This window comes from Gobio gobio, assembly GCF_949357685.1.
Source record: "Gobio gobio genome assembly, chromosome: 25".
NCBI lineage: Eukaryota > Metazoa > Chordata > Actinopteri > Cypriniformes > Gobionidae > Gobio > Gobio gobio.
In genome coordinates this window covers 15,757,147-15,763,558 of record NC_137121.1, presented here as the reverse complement: position 1 = coordinate 15,763,558, position 6,412 = coordinate 15,757,147, and positions in this window count along the sequence as shown.

Genomic DNA, 6,412 nt, shown 5'->3' with positions numbered 1-6,412 from the left:
CATGCTCTTCATTGTTTATCAGATCCTTGATCCATTTATTTCATCAATATTTGACTAACTTTGAAAGTTTCTCTGCACCTAAATGTTTGATGTACTACTAAGAGCTGTTTGACTTGAATGGTTACATTACTGTTTTGAGATATAAGTTATGCGGAAAGATGGAACTTACTGTCAGCATTGATCCTTTTTCAGCCGCATTTTGGTCAGACGTAGTCGCGGCGTCATTTTAAAATCGATTCTGATTGGTCAGTTTACCGTAATATGAGAGGCGCCTTTACGCTTCTTCTTGTGTTCGTGCATGGTTTAAAACTTGCCTGGGCTACCGCGTATAAAACAAAACGAAAACGAAATATATTTACAATATATGCATCTGAGTTATGCACTATAATTTGTTAACTGACTAAAAAGTTAACTTTATAAGCGTCGGTGTTCTGCTCAGCTTCCCCTTGCCTCTTCTAACCACAAACAGCCATTGAACCACTGAACCGATTCACTACAACGAATTCAATTCAACCCAACATGAGGACCGTTTAAGATCCGATGATTCACAACTATGCTTTCAAAATGAGAGAAAGTCCCGTTAAGGAAGAACGATGAAGAATGAACTTTCAAACGCTACATGAAAGAGAGGGTCCTTGAATCAAACTTTCAAATGCTACACGAGGAGCGGTTATGAACCGATTCACTAGAATGAATTGATCGTTCAAACGCTATATATGAAAAAAGTAATCGTTTTTAAGGTAAACCGATTCTCTAGAATGAATTGCACTTTCAAATGTTGCATACAGTGTGAGATAGTGAGTGAGAAAACTGCATTTGATAGGCTACAGCATCCCTCAGCACATGGGCTACATGGAAAAAGTAGGCCTAGCTCGTATTTGAAAACCAAGCTATACTACTTTTATTTAGTTAAAGCTACTGCCCAACACTGCAGCATGAATCAGACAAACAGAGTCCTGGAATCACCTACTGGGCCCGCTTGTGTTCATAAATCGCTTAGAAGCCTGAAGTGGACAGTGTGTGGCTGCAAATCCAGTCTGCTAAAATCCTCCTCTCCGCTTCTTATCTCTGTGGGACACAGGATAACAGAGCTTCCAACCCCATCCCCGTAATGGATAGATCACCACAGCCGCAAAACACAGCTGCAGCTCCTATTTGCTATACAAGCAGAAGCCTTGACCGGCACGCTGAAGATGCCTTACAATACTGATAATGTTGTTTGTCTCCTAATTGCCGTTTTCTGGTGGCAATTTGACTGAGATCTTTTATGCACAATCACAACAGCAATCAAACGCATTGTGTTTTGAATGTCGCATGTTGGTTAAAACCCCCCTGAATGCTTCTGAAATGAAAAGAGAGCTCTGATGTATTTATTAGGACTCTTAAGAGGAAAATCACATCTTGACATGTTGCTGAAATACAGTATGGTGGCAGAAAAGGCAGAATTTGCTGAACAGAGCTGTCAGTGTACGTCAAGTTGAAAGCTGAGGTGGATTACTCGACATCTCCTAAACTCAGCCTTTGCTATTCAGTTTCCGAAGAGACATTTTCATCATGAGATACAGTTTCATATCAAAACACACAAAGCAGAAAACATTGAGAGACCGGAACAAACGCTGAATGTACTGATAAATCCACTGGGCGCTGCAGTGGTCGGGTTCGGGCAAGATGTCTTTTAAAGTCTCCTGATACTTATCAAGGGAGATACAATGGATTGTGGCTCCAGCGGCCCTGAGAAGTGTCACTAGTGAAATCAATCTTTTCTGTTGCTATGGAGTCGCAGGTTGGAAAGCCCATGAGACCATCACTACCCAAGCAGTGGATGGGAGAAAACCTGAATCTGCGCATAATGTGGCGTGTCTGAATAATGCTGACCTAAAAACTCTTTTAAGAGGCACATAAATTATTGTCAAAACTCCTAGAGGATTTTAAGTTCCCAAGGGATACTGGAGTCATTTAAGCTTTGAATTTTACAAACATCATTTTTTGAAGGGAGTTTTGTTTTCTTTAATAAACATGGTGTTTCCAGCTTATGCAGATAAATAGAATCTCCCACTTTCCATTTTGCATCCCTTGTCTTCATTGGATAAACCAATAAACTGGCTACTATTGGATCATTTTGATATCACTATTGTCACTTTTTATCACTACTATTTCTTAAAATGTGCTTGTCTATGTTAGAGACTGATAGTCCAGCTAAACTGATAAATCAGCCACTATTTGGCCATTTTGACAGTATATCAACATCTACCAATAATAATGTCAATAGATAATGTGTGCAAATATTTCGCTTTTCGTTTATATGTAGTACATTTCAGTTACTATTACTTTATTGGTTCTCTGGAATAATTGATTCTTGGTCGTTCAGTGGTCATATATTTCTAGATAATAACCGTTGCCCATGGCAACGCTGTATAAGTGACCATGTTTCCTAGCCGCATGTGTAACCTATATGCAAGTAAATATGATAAAGGAAAAGCAAATCAATATTTCATATCCAAGTATTTACAGTAGCCTTTTTAAATGTTAAGTAACTAACTATACTGTATAGTCAAATGGTATTTGTCGCAAACTAAACCTCTTCAATTTGTCCCCTTAGCCTACTTGTCACATATACATATCAGCCAATCTGCTCTCTAGTTATCGGTTTTAACCCTTTAAACCCCTTATCGATTGACCACTAATCTGCATCTCAGCCTGAAGCTTCTTTAAAAGTTTTTACAAAATGATAAGATGGAAACAAAGGAGTATTTCTCAATAAATTTTTACTGTTTATCAAATTGTGAAGAGTTATGTTTAGAAGAAGTCTCTTAACTTTGGGCATCGTTCTTCCCAGTGATCTACATAGTCTACATCCTTAATCCAACGTTTAAATGATCGATCTCACAGAAGAAAAAAACATAATCTCAAGTCCAAGTCCAAATTAATATTTATTTCTAAACATCCAATCAGATTCTACATCCCAAGCTTTGACTATAGAAGAAGCACAGCAAGACAAAGCTTATCCGATCAGTAGCCTATCTACTGAGACACAGGAGAAGTTGCCAAGAGCTTGTCCGTCAGCCTCACATCTCCAGCATCACAACTAGTCAGGTGTGGGCTCTGTCCGACAATACAAACTTCGGAGTTTCTTAATTTGGTCTTTAAGGTAACAAAACCTATAATGAAAATTGTATTGGAGAGACGCGTATTGGAGAGAAAACAAAGGTGCGTACTTACAGCATCCAGCGCACTTTTTCTTTTCTTTTGCTCTTTATCCTTTGTCTAAAGGAATAGAAATCTCCGTAGAATCGCTCGGGTTTGTCGAGTAGTCCGAACAGAGAAGGGAATGACCCCTTTAGCACTTCTTCGGGTGAAGAGGGCTGTGTATTCCGCATGTGTGGACAGTGTTAAATGCGCCGCATCGACCCGAGCGCGCAGCACACGCAGGGGAAGCAGGAGATATTTGCGCTGGATTCAGGGGCTCTTCTGACCAGCGTCTCCAGCACTAGAGGGGTTTACTAATGCAGGCGGAGCCACAGTACCCAAACTAACACACCTGCATCTAGGACAAAACGTTTGAATCGGGGGGGTTAGCATTTACGAGTTAAAAAAAAACATTTAAATAAATTATGCGTTTGTTTTAAAATTACTATTTCATGTTGGTTCGTGTAAATGTTTCAGGATTGTACTTAAAATAGACTAAAAGTAATTTTTGCACATTCTCACTAGACAAGTCTAATGAACTAACTAACTGGATAGATGGATGGCTGGATGGTTGGGTGGGTGGGACGGTGGATGGATGGATGGACGGACAGATGATGATGATAGATAGATAGATAGATAGATAGATAGATAGATAGATAGATAGATAGATAGATAGATAGATGATAGATAGATAGATAGATAGATAGATAGATAGATAGATAGATAGATAGATAGATAGATAGATAGATAGATAGATAGATAGATAGATAGATAGATAGATAGATAGATAGATAGATAGATAGATGCTGGATGGATGGATGGATGGATGGATGGATGGATGGATGGATGGATGGATGGATAGATAGATAGATAGATAGATAGATAGATAGATAGATAGATAGATAGATAGATAGATAGATAGATAGATAGATAGATAGATAGATAGATAGATAGATAGATAGATAGATAGATAGATAGATAGATAGATAGATAGATAGATGATAATGATGCTAGATAGATAGATAGATAGATAGATAGATAGATAGATAGATAGATAGATAGATAGATAGATAGATGGATAGATAGATGGATGGATGGATGGATGGATGGATGGATGGATGGATGGATGGATGGATGGATGGATGGATGGATGGATGGATGGATGGATGGATGGATGGATGGATGGATGGATAGATAGATAGATAGATAGATAGATAGATAGATAGATAGATAGATAGATAGATAGATAGATAGATAGATAGATAGATAGATAGATAGATAGATAGATAGATAGATAGATGATAATGATGCTAGATAGATAGATAGATAGATAGATAGATAGATAGATAGATAGATAGATAGATAGATAGATAGATAGATAGATAGATAGATAGATGGATGGATGGATGGATGGATGGATGGATGGATGGATGGATGGATGGATGGATGGATGGATGGATGGATGGATGGATGGATGGATGGATGGATGGATGGATGGATGGATGGATGGATGGATGGATGGATGGATGGATGGATAGATAGATAGATAGATAGATAGATAGATAGATAGATAGATAGATAGATAGATAGATAGATAGATAGATAGATAGATAGATAGATAGATAGATAGATAGATAGATGATAATGATGCTAGATAGATAGATAGATAGATAGATAGATAGATAGATAGATAGATAGATAGATAGATAGATAGATAGATAGATAGATAGATAGATAGATAGATAGATAGATAGATAGATAGATAGATAGATAGATAGATAGATAGATAGATAGATAGATAGATAGATAGATAGATAGATAGATAGATAGATAGATAGATAGATCGATCGATCGATCGATGGATGGATGGATGGATGGATGGATAGATAGATAGATAGATAGATAGATAGATAGATAGATAGATAGATAGATAGATAGATAGATAGATAGATAGATAGATAGATAGATAGATAGATAGATAGATAGATAGATAGATAGATAGATAGATAGATAGATAGATAGATAGATAGATAGATAGATAGATAGATAGATAGATAGATGCTGGATGGATGGATGGATGGATGGATGGATGGATGGATGGATGGATGGATGGATGGATAGATAGATAGATAGATAGATAGATAGATAGATAGATAGATAGATAGATAGATAGATAGATAGATAGATAGATAGATAGATAGATAGATAGATAGATAGATAGATAGATAGATAGATAGATAGATGATAATGATGCTAGATAGATAGATAGATAGATAGATAGATAGATAGATAGATAGATAGATAGATAGATAGATAGATAGATAGATAGATAGATAGATAGATAGATGGATGGATGGATGGATGGATGGATGGATGGATGGATGGATGGATGGATGGATGGATGGATGGATGGATGGATGGATGGATGGATGGATGGATGGATGGATGGATGGATGGATAGATAGATAGATAGATAGATAGATAGATAGATAGATAGATAGATAGATAGATAGATAGATAGATAGATAGATAGATAGATAGATAGATAGATAGATAGATAGATAGATAGATAGATAGATGATAATGATGCTAGATAGATAGATAGATAGATAGATAGATAGATAGATAGATAGATAGATAGATAGATAGATAGATAGATAGATAGATAGATAGATAGATAGATAGATAGATAGATAGATAGATAGATGGATGGATGGATGGATGGATGGATGGATGGATGGATGGATGGATGGATGGATGGATGGATGGATGGATGGATGGATGGATGGATGGATGGATGGATGGATGGATGGATGGATGGATGGATGGATGGATGGATGGATGGATGGATGGATAGATAGATAGATAGATAGATAGATAGATAGATAGATAGATAGATAGATAGATAGATAGATAGATAGATAGATAGATAGATAGATAGATAGATAGATAGATAGATAGATGATAATGATGCTAGATAGATAGATAGATAGATAGATAGATAGATAGATAGATAGATAGATAGATAGATAGATAGATAGATAGATAGATAGATAGATAGATAGATAGATAGATAGATAGATAGATAGATAGATAGATAGATAGATAGATAGATAGATAGATAGATAGATAGATCGATCGATGGATGGATGGATGGATGGATGGATGGATAGATAGATAGATAGATAGATAGATAGATAGATAGATAGATAGATAGATAGATAGA